Below are 11,505 nucleotides of genomic sequence, written 5' to 3'. Positions count from 1 at the left end.
AGGGGGCACTTGATCCCTTTCTCATTATCTTGGCTTGTTTGGGGTTTTGATCCAACCCTATCAAACCCAGCTCCCTACACAGTGAGATCAGTACATTGCTTCACCCTAATCTAGAATACATGTCATTGGGATTTTAAAGCTATTATGCTGAATTCTTACGTGAGCATATGACACCGGCATCATTTATGTGTGAGCATGTCTGATTCACTTGTGATATCCTGGTACAGGAGAACAGAAGAGACTCATTCCCCACACACTGGAATTCTTCAGTCAAGATCTCGCCTTGTCCTTCTCCAAAGTGACCTCCTCCTGGGATAGATAAAGCTATTCCACACTGTAGTTCATTACAGATAACGTTGGCAACTTTGCGATCAAAGTGTGCATTACAGACTGTTTTCCACGTGTTTCCATGTTCTATCTCCACACGTCCTGAGCAGGCAACATCTCCTCCAACCAGCCGGGGTTTAATGTGTCCTAGAAAGACAATGGAGGCTGAAAATTATAAAGGGCGTTTGGGAGTTGGGGTGCTCCACTGGTATAAAACTTTACCTAAAAGCTCATACTGGGTCAGTGGCAAAGTGAAGGCAGCAATAGAAATAAAAAGATATATAAAAAGAAAAATATATATATTAAAAAATGGAAATAGTGGGAATTTGAGCAAATCAATATACATTAAAAGTTATTATATGAAGAAAACTGATAAGGGAAGCTAAAGAGATCAGGATAAAATCTGTGACTGGGAGGACTATGAAAAATAAGGAGTTTTTTAAGTATATTAGAAACAAACAAACAAACAAATCCTAACAATGATATAGGCCCATTAGAAATGGAGATGGTGAAATTGTTAATAATGAGGTAGAAAAGGCAGATGTGTTCAATACACATTTCTGGTTTTGGACAGCAGCAGGATGTCTATTCGTATCCTGTGAAGAGGATGAATCTCTCTCCAATCTATTGGTACCTAAGGAGCATGTTAAATGGCATTTATCAGGGATCAACATTTTTTCACATCAGCAGGCCTGAATAGCTGATAAAACCATAGAATAATAGAAATGTAGGGTTGGAAGGAACATCAAGAGGTCATCTAGTCCATCTCCTCACACCAAGGGATGTTTAAGTATACCTAGGTCACCCCGATAGATGTTTGTCTAACTTGTTCTGCAAAGTCACCAATGATGGGCAGTACACAACCTCCCTACGTACCCTGTTACAGTACTTAATTATCCCTCTAGTTAGAAAGTTTTTTCTAATATCTAATTTGAATCTCATTTGCTGCAATCTAAGATGATTGTCTAATCCTACCCTTGGTGGATATGGACAAAAATTGACAAACAACCTTTCAGTTATTTGAAGACTGTTATCAGTTCACCTCTCAGTCTTCTCTTCTCTAAACTGAAAATGTCCAATTCTTTCAACATTTTCTCATAAATCATGTATTCTAAACCTCTTACTCTGTTTGTTGCTCTCCTCTGGACATTCTGCAATTTATCGTTATCTTTCTTAAACAGTGATGAGCAAAACTGGACACAGAACTCCAGCTGAGGCCACACCAGTGCTAAGTAGAGTGGGACAATTACCTCCTGTGTCTTACATATAACATTCTTGTTAATACAATTCAGAATGACATTTCCCTTTTTCACAACAGCATCACAATTTTTTAGATTGTGATCCACTATAACCCGAAGATCATTTTCTGCAGATCTGCTGCCTTGTCAGTTATTCCATATTTTAGGTTTTTTGCATTTAATTTTTCCTTCCTAAGTCTAATACTTTGCACTTGTCTTTATTGAATTTCAATTTACTGATCTCAGACCAATTCTCCAGTTTATCAAGATCATTTTGAATTTTAACCCTGCCTTCCAAAGAGCTTGCGACCCCACTCAGCTTCATGTCATCCACAAATTGTGTAAGTGTATCTCTACTCCATCACCCAAGTCATTTACAAAAATATTGAATAGTACCAGACCCAGGACAGTGTTATTTTTTATTTATCCATAGGAACACAGCAATCACAGAGAAAAGAATAAAGCAAGTGAAGGCCTACATGCCTATGTCTTACCTAACGCTCAGCTTTTCCCTCAAAACCTGGGCTGACTCAGCTCATCCCAGGAACCCCTGCTTCTTGGGATTGTGTTTCAGTCTCCTTCCCTGCAGACCCTGCCTCACCCCCTCTGTTCATCAGGGCTCCCCTGTTAACAATTCCCAAGCTCTCTGTTTAAGATTTCTCATCTCATGGTGTGACAGTGTACCCCATAAGGCTTTATGGGGAGGGGGTGCTTATAAATGTATGTATGACATAACTGGAATATGTTTTGTGCTGCCTGTGCCATGTAACATATCTCCGTAAGGGTTGTGATCTACTATATCTATTCATCCTATTTGTACGTATATATCATTTTCTACTCGAGCTTAAGAATATGGGCTGTATGCTTGCCTGATTTCTAAGTAAGCTTTGTGAGGCATTTGGTCAGCTTCTTTAGGAAGGAATTTGCCAGGTTAAGTACCTGATCAGGAGACACTTAGGGAACAATGCATCTTGGAATGCTCCAATCCACATGAGAAGTCTTCCTGGAGACATGCAAGATGCCATGTGGACAATGCAAAGACTGAGTCATGCAGGGGCATGTGACGCCCAGGTGACTCCAAAACTCCATCTTGGAGCTGGGCTTTGCATAGGAGGGAGGTCTCCACCCACAAGAGAGAGTCTACTTAAACCTGTGGGAGACCCCTCCATTTTGTCTTCAGCTGGCTAAAGAAGGAGCCTCTCCACCCCCCCCCCCCCCAGGATACTTGAAGGAGACTGAAACAAAGGACAGTAACTACAGGGGGTGTGAGTGATTGCTGGACCCAGGCTAAAAGGAGCTTAGCCTGTAAAAGGGAGCACTCTGGAACTGGTGAGGAAATTATCTGTATTCAGTTTGATTAGGCATAGATCTGCGCATTTTATTTTATTTTGCTTGGTGACTTACTTTGTTCTGTCTGTTACTACTTTGAACCACTTAAATCCTACTGTCTGTATTTAATAAAATCACTTTCTATTTAGTAATTTACTCAGAGTATGTATTAATACCTGGGGGAGCAAACAACTGTGCATATCTCTCTATCAGTGTTATAGAGGGCGAACAATTTATGAGTTTGCCCTGCATAAACTTTATGCAGGGTAAAACGGATTTATCTGGGTTTAGACCCCATTGGGAGTTGGGCATCTGAGTGCTAAAGACAAGCACACTACTGTGAGCTGTTTTCAGGTAAACTTGCAGCTTTGGGACAGGAGATTCAGACCCTGGATCTGTGTCTGGAGCCAGACGGGAGTGTCTGGCTCAGCAAGACAGGGTGCTGGAGTCCTGAGCTGGCAGGGAAAACAGAAGCAGGGGTAGTCTTTGCACATCGGGTGGCAGCTCCCAAGGGGGTTTCTGTGATCCAACCCGTCACACATGGGTCCATCCCAAGGAAGGGGGCTTAAAATAAATAAATAAAAAATAAAATGAGCTTGTGCTCATCTTGGCCAGATGCAAAGGTTCAAAAGTCCTGACGCCTGTATTGTCAGTTAAGTACCAGTAACTGGATTCTATGAAACCATTGTCTGCCATCCTGGGACATGTGGGGAGTTCAGAGGGGGGTTAACCTTTGAATCTCAGCAGGAAATGTGAAAATAGCAAAAACGACTAAGGTGATCCTTGGCTGTATAAAGAGGGGAGCAATGAGTACAGGTGACAAAAGCAGGATTTCCAGTATACCGGAAATTTCACTATTTTAAAATTTCCTGTGAATTGGAAATCCAGCTAAAATTTTGTTTTGGAAACTCCAGCCCATGGCGTATCCAACATGAAATTTGCTCCCAGGACCCCCAACAGATGCGGAGTGACATTGACATCCCTGTCAGTTTCACCACTGTTAGCACCAGGACAAGCATGTCAATTTCTCACAGCCACTGCTGGTGCTCTGGGGCAGCCTCATCATGTGGCCTGACCTGGACTGGGGACCCCCAGGCTTCCATACTCCTTGGCCAGCTGGCAGCTAAACAGGCAAATAGCCCAGTCCAGGACATTCTGCAAGGCAGGGTTGCCCCAGAGCCACAGACCCTGGGACACTGGAACCCATCCCAGGACTTCCAGAATCCCTGAAGCAGACCCTGGAGCTGAGCCTTGGTTAGAGTTGGGGCTCCCAGGGCTTGCAGGTTCCTATCCCATGGCAGAGAGCCTGAAAGCATTGGCAGGGCTGCTCTGGAGGTACAGACCCTAAAAAGACTAGGGACTCCAATTCTGGGGCAATCTGTACCAAGCCCCGGGACAATCTGCCTGGCAGGACTACCAGATGCCACCAGGGAACCTGGCAGGGAACCAGGGACATTTCCACCAGACCCTGTTTGTGGTTTCAAGAAAGTTTGTTGAACCCGATTCACTTTCATGATAAATGTTGAGTTCAACAAACTGTTATTTTCCAATGAAACTCTGGTTTGCCAGATAATTTCCAACCTGCTCTAGTAGGGAGGTGATTTTTGCTCTGTGTACAGCACTGGGGAGACAGATACTACATCTGCTTTTAGTGTCCACATTGTAAGAAGGATGTTAAAAAAATTGGAAAGGGCGCAGAGAATAATGATTCCAGGGCTTGAAAATGAGCTTTGCAGTGAGAGATTTAAGGAGGTCAATCTGTTTAGCTTATCAAAAAGTTGACCTAGAAGTGTCTTGATTGCAGTGTATAAATATCTTCGCATGGACAAAACACTGCATACTAAAGGCCTTCTTAATCTAGTGGAGAAAGGCATAACAAGAACCAGTGGATGGAAGTTAAAGGCAGATACAGGTGAGGCATACATTTTTCACGGTAATACTGATGAAACATTGGAACAAACTACCAAGGGAAGCAGAAGATTCTCCACCTTCTGAAGTATTCAGAACTAAATTGGATGCCTTTCAGGAAGATATGCTTTAGCCAAACACAAGTTCAGATGAAGTACAGGAGTAATTGGTTTAAATTCTATAGCCTTTGTTACCCAGGAGGTCAGACTAGATCTAAAGCTCCCTTCTGGCCTTAAAATCTATACAGCTATGAATCAAAAAGAAAGTTAAAGTTTGCAAAGTGAAGCACTCAAACATTCAGAATGCCAGACTTGTACTTGCCTGTGAAACCTTCATTAGTCACTTTTATGACTATACTTGCTGGTTCATTGTCCAGAACATGAATCTGGCAAAGGCATGGTTGGTGTTGCAAAAACACAAACACTCATGAGAAGTGCTAGACACTGGCACATGCATAAACACATTCCAGAAGGGTAATACCTTGATATAGGGTTATGATGTAAACACACTCCCCAATGATGATACAGGGACACACTAAACCCTCCTAAAGATAAGGTCAGGATGACAGGGGGATGGATAGAGATGTTTTAATCCAACCAAAATGTACAAGGGAAAGGGTGATAATTAACCACGTCAAAGGGGCAAAACGTAACTTTTTTGTATCAGAGTATAAAAAACAGGTTACAGAGGGGGTGTCTTTTTCTGGCCTCGGCAGGTGGGGGAGTGGAAAGTCTCACCACTCACTGAGCCAAGTCCATTGTAAGGGGCATAGATGTGCCAGTGTAACTGTAGACATTGATCTGAGGAGCTAGTACTGTGCTTTGTCAGCAATAAACCTGGCCAAGCGCCTTCACCACTGAACCAAGTCTGTGGTCTTCTTGGGCAGTTTGATTGAGACCTGCTGCGTCTGTGCAGAGATGGTGCAACACACAGAGAGAAAACACACAGCCAACAGCTGACAACACCTGGGAGGCTGGGAAGTATTATTATCTCCATTTTACTCATGGAGAACCAGAGACACTATGGTCAAAATTATCAAAAGCATCCACTGATTCTGGGTGCCCAACTTGAGATATCCACGTCCTGTTTTTTCAGAGTACTTATGCTTGTGCAGCACAGCTCCCACTGACTTCAGTTTACAGCAGTGCGTGCTCAGCACTTCTGCAAATCAGACATGCATGGTCTCAAGGGGGGCACCCATAAAATGAGGAACACACAATTAGTGACTGTTGAGTCTAAACTTTTGATGAGCTTAAACTTAACCCAGACTTGATGTCTCTGTCTGAACTTTTAATCAAAACTCTGACCTGCGAACTACTCATGACACCCCCCTCCCCTTAAGTAGCCATCTCCCCTTTTCTCTTTCTGAATTTACATTTTAACCTGTTTTATCCTGTAGAATCTTGATTGATTAAACATGACCATTATGATCTGTTAATCACTTTGTTTACTTCTGTGTATAAATATTGATGCTCACCCCTAATAAACTTGCCACACTTACTCTGAAGCCTTTCAAGCTAAGGATAGTGTGAGCCCGTTGATCAACGAATTGGTGTCTGGTCTCTGACAGATTGTGAGCCCCATACCAACTCCGCACGAACTCGGGTGCTGGAGAGGTGAGTAAGGACTTGCTTTTTACCTAACAATTTGGGGGCTCGTCCGGGATTTCCTTCTGGTGCGGTGCCTCTGTCCAGTGGTCAGACCACTCATATACGAATTGGCAGGCGCCAGGGGAGATTTCTCCCAGCCAATTCAATATTGAGGGGTCGTGTACTGGACAGCAGGATAAAGGCCAGTTGGAGGGCTCCTGTCAGACACCATGGGTCCAGGGACTAGCGTGCCTCTTGAGAGTCCATTGGGGATTGTAAATAAGTTATGGAACGAAGGGAAACTCCCAGTACAGACAGGAATGTCTAGGAGGAAGTTGTACACACTGTGTGTAAGCAATTGGACTGGGTATACCGCGGTATTGGCCGACCCGGAGATGAGGTGGCCTTCATATGGCTCTTTCGAACAGGCTGCCTTAAGAGGAGTAAGGAGCCAGATCGAAAAAGACCATCCGGGACAGTTATGTTACTGGTTTTGTTGGGACACAGCAGCAGAGCTGTGGAAATCTTTAAAAATTATGGCAGTCAGGTATTCTCCCGAGAGTGAACCCCCTCCATGTTATTTCGATGAAGGGTGTAAACCACGGCGTGTTTTGACTCGTCAGTTGGTCCCCACTGCACCTGCCCCTATTCCTCCGCAGGGGGACTCTCTCCAGGGCGCAGAGGGGAATCTGCAGGACTCCAGGTCGGAATCTCTGCAGAGGGATAAGGGGGAAATGGAAGGGCACACCTCGGGAGGAGTAATTACTAGGCAAAAGATCAAGCAGATGCAGCAGGTTGCATACCCCTCCCCTGGGGACGCCCAGAGGGTCCGGTCGCATCCGCAGATACTTGCACCAGGGACGAATACACCCCTGCACCACCAGCTCAGCCCGTTCCCCAGGCCTGGATCAACTACGGGCAACAGCAGCAGCTGCAGCAAACTCAGCCTCCTCAATGACGGTACCCCGGGGGCGAAGGCAAACAATGTGATGGTCTTATTTCCTTAATGTCTTTAGCCGGCTCCTTCCTCACTTTCTCCCCTCCCAGCAAAGAGCCTCGTCTAACCCTTTCAGTCCAAGGACTGCCTGTCTCCTTCCTCATTGATACTGGAGCTACTTCTCTCTTTTAAATCATGCCCCCTCTCCCTGGCTATCCTCTGAGGTTAAAACTGCAACTGGGGTGGAGGGCAACCCACAGTCTCTAGGACTCACTTTGCCTCTAAATGTTATTTATGCTGATAAATGTTTTTCTCACCATTTTCTTTTTTCCCCAGCTTGTCCGATCCCTTTGATGGGCCGGGATTTACTCTGTAAGTTTGAGGCTACTTTAACCTGCACTCCTGAAGGGGTAGGATTATTGATGAAGTGTTAGGAGATTCGGCCCCAACTCAGGGTAATTGGGAAACACCCCCCCTCTCTCCCCTGACCTCACTGACTTGCCTTTAACCCTCTGGGGAATTTCTGACACTGATGTTGGCCTGCTCCTTTCGGCAGAGCCAGTAAGGATTCAAGTGAAGCCCTCCTTAACCCCCCCGTCAGTCCCTCAATACCCCCTGTCGCTGGAAGCCCGGGAGGGCATCCGCCCCATTATCGAGGGATTCATTGCACAAAAACTAGTCCGCCCTCAGCACACTCCCTGTAACACCCCTATACTGCCTGTCAAAAAGCCTCCTAAAAAGGACGGAGACCCTATTCGTTGGCGCTTTGTACAGGATCTAGGGGTTCTTAATCAGTATGTGGTCCCTCTTCATGCAGTAGTTCCTGATCCAGCTACTATCATCAGCCAAATCCCCTGGGATGCTGAGTGGTTCACTGTTATTGACTTAAAATCAGCCTTTTTCAGCATTCCTGTGCACCCAGACTCTCAGTATCTCTTTGGTTTCACCTGGGAGGGACAAAGTTATGTCTGGCAACGACTTCCTCAAGGCTACAGAGACAGCCCCACGATTTTCAGCCAATGCCTCCGCCATGACTTGGAAGGCTTCACCAGTCCGCAGGGATCCACGTTAGTCCTATACGTAGATGACATCCTATTAGGTAACCGCGAAGAAGCTGCCCTCCGCATCGATGGTAAGGCACTTTTATTATACCTACACACCAGAGGCCACAAGGTAGACCCTAACAAGATTCAGTGGGTCTCACAGAAGGTCCGATATCTGGGCTTCCTGTTAACCCCAGAGGGGAGACAAATGGACCCAGTCCGCATAAAGACTATCCAAAACTGCCCTCTGCCAAACACCAAGAAACAACTTCGAGGTTTCTTAGGATTAATTGGCTTCTGTCGCCTCTGGTTGCCGTCCTGCGGGGAGTTAAGCAAACCGCTCCACCGACTCACTGCTAACCTTGCTCCTGACCCTTTGCAGTGGTCTCCGGACACAATCCAAGCCTTTCAGTTACTCAAGGACAGTGTGGCCTCCTCCATGTCTCTCCGCCCCCCCAATTACAGCAAACCCTTTCACCTTTTTGTCCACGAGAGGGGCGGAATTGCTAGTGGCGTCCTTACCCAGCTGAGCGGGCCCCACCATTTCCCGCTTGCTTTTTACTCTCAGCAGATCGACCCTGTCGCTCAGGGAACCCCATCCTGCACCTGGACTCTGGCAGCAGCTGCCCTGCTGATCACAAAGGCAAAGAGCCTGACCCTGGGTCATTTTACCACGGTTTGGACCTCTCATGCCTTGTCAGCCCTTCTGCGTAGGGGCGCAACCCAAGTCTTTTCAGCCCATCGTCAGCAACAGCTAGAGGCCGAACTCTTAGAAGACACTAACCTAATTTTTGAAAGGTGTGGGCCCCTTAATCCAGCTACCTTGCTTCCTGACCTGCCAGTCCTCCAGGATCAGCACGACTGTGTGGAAGTAGTTTATAGCATCTTACAGATAAGGGACAACCTGTTTGACGTGCCACTGGACAACCCTGATTGCATCCTCTTCTCGGACGGAAGCTCCTTCTATGTTGATGGCAAGCGTTTCACCGGTTATGCAGTCACCTCTGAATGGGACATTCAAGAGGCCGCCTCACTGCCAGGCAACTGGTGAGCCCAAGCCGCCGAACTCTATGCCCTGGCCCGAGCTTGCCAGTTGGCCGCTGGTAAGACCGTTACCATTTTTACTGATAGCAAGTATGCTTTTGGAGTTGTGCATTGTCACATCCACCTCTGGAAGTTTCGAGGTTTCCAGACAGCTGCCGGTAAACCCATTCAGCACCTCCCCCTCATCCACAAGCTTTTGGATGCCCTCCAAGAACCCTCGGTCCTGGCTGTAGTTCACTGCTGGGCCCATACTAAAGATGATAGCCCCGTCACCCATGGAAATGCCCTGGCTGACGCCTCCGCCAAGACGGCTGCCGTCTTACCCTTAGCCATGCCCACGTTGGCTATTGCAGCCTCCTCCTTTACTCCACCGCACCCCGTACCAGTACCCGCTGCTGAACTACAGTCATGGGAGAGCCTCGGAGCCACTCTGGTCAAAGGGACCTGGCTTATGCCGGATGGCCGAGCCTGCCTCCCTCGCTCCACATACCCCGTGGCAGTTCGCTGGCACCATGATAAGGGGGGTCACTACGGCACGCACGCCCTTGTGGACACCATCGCTCGCTTTTGGTATGCTCCAGGCATTCAACCCTACTGCCTGTCAATAGTGAAAGCATACAGCACATGTCAGCGTAATGGACCTGCTCCGCCTCTTAACAAAATTAAGGGTGGAAGACCTCCGCCTGCTGCTCCATTTCAACATCTTCAAATTGACTTTGCAGATATGTCAAAGGCTTTTGGGAAAAAGCACCTCCTTGTTTTGGTTTGCCCTCTGACTTCCTGGGTCGAAGCTTTTCCTACTGCTAATTGTACTGCTGCCACAGTGGCGAAGATTCTCCTTAGAGACATTTTACCCCGTTTTGGCATCCCTCTCGTGCTTGACTCAGATCGCGGACCTCACTTTACTGGTCATGTCCTTGGCCGTTTAGAACAAGGACTGGGCATTTCACACTCCTTTCATACACCCTACCACCCCCAGTCTAGCGGGAAAGTTGAGCGTATGAATAGGGAGCTTAAGTTTACATTGGCTAAATACTGTCAGGAAACAGGGTTAAAGTGGCCTCAGGTACTTCCCTTGATCCTGTTTCACCTTCGTACTCGCCCAACCTGTGTATTGGGATTATCCCCCTTTGAACTGCTCTATGGACACCCCCCTTTCAAAGGCGGGGCGCTACCACGTGCTGATGTTTCACTATTGGGAGGGGATCATATGACCGCGTGCCAGTTTCTCTCCCTACAGGCTCGCCTCCGTACCCTTTGGAAAGCCTCGCAGTTTTCCCAGACCGTGCTGCTGGACGAACAGATCCACCCGTTCCAACCAGGGGACTTCGTCTGGGCCAAAAAGTTCGTTCATGGCGACACCCTCCAGCCGAGGTTTACTGGACCCCACCAGGTTCTTTTAACAACCCAGACTGCAGTGTTCCTGGAAGGACGCAAATCCTGGATCTACCACTCCTACGTCAAGCCAGCCGTAGTGGACCACAGTGACGGACCAGCAGCTCTTGCCACCACTGAGGACACTGCCTCCGACCAGTGGACCAGCTTACCTCTTTCAGACATCAGACTTAAATTGACTCGGCAAAAATGAGAGGACCTTTTATTCTGACAACTGTATGTTTTTTATTATGCCTTTTTAGTTCATTTTCTGCTTATGAAGATAATGCTTTTATTAGATATTCCCATGAGGTTAAAACTCGTATTTTAGGAAATAGAAGTAATTGCTGGGTATGTACTCAATTTCCAGTAAATGCAGAACAGGGACTCCCCTTCACACCCATTCCCCTGACCACTGCTAATATGACTTGGATGCCACCGGCTAGAGTAAAAGATCCAGGCCAACACAATCTTACATGGGACAAAACAGGAGTGCCAATTAACAGATATCTCAGGGTAACCAATCAGACAGGATCACTGTGTTTTGTTAAAGAAAAGGGGTCAACTTTTGTGGGAACAAGTAAATGCAACATGTATTTTAATGGCACCGCCTTTAGTAAAAATCTTGGCTTCAAGCCTTGCGCATCCCACTTATCCCATATGTGGATCCCTCACCCCAATCCAACTTTTTCATGGGTGGGCAAGCCTTCAGAGTC

At 46.7% G+C, this 11,505-nt stretch overlaps 1 long non-coding RNA gene across 1 annotated transcript in view; it reads right to left on the bottom strand.

The window, feature by feature from the left end:
- Positions 1-165: 165 nt before the first annotated feature.
- LOC101938544 (uncharacterized) overlaps positions 166-11,505 on the bottom strand; it is a 131,528-nt gene continuing 120,188 nt past the window's right edge. The window contains exon 3 of the long non-coding RNA XR_010594980.1: positions 166-474. This is a non-coding gene — a long non-coding RNA (uncharacterized LOC101938544). The remainder of the gene's footprint in view (positions 475-11,505) is intronic.

This window comes from Chrysemys picta, unplaced genomic scaffold (genome assembly GCF_011386835.1).
Source record: "Chrysemys picta bellii isolate R12L10 unplaced genomic scaffold, ASM1138683v2 scaf1, whole genome shotgun sequence".
NCBI classification, from domain to species: domain Eukaryota; kingdom Metazoa; phylum Chordata; order Testudines; family Emydidae; genus Chrysemys; species Chrysemys picta.
This window is presented reverse-complemented; position numbering and strand designations above follow the sequence as displayed.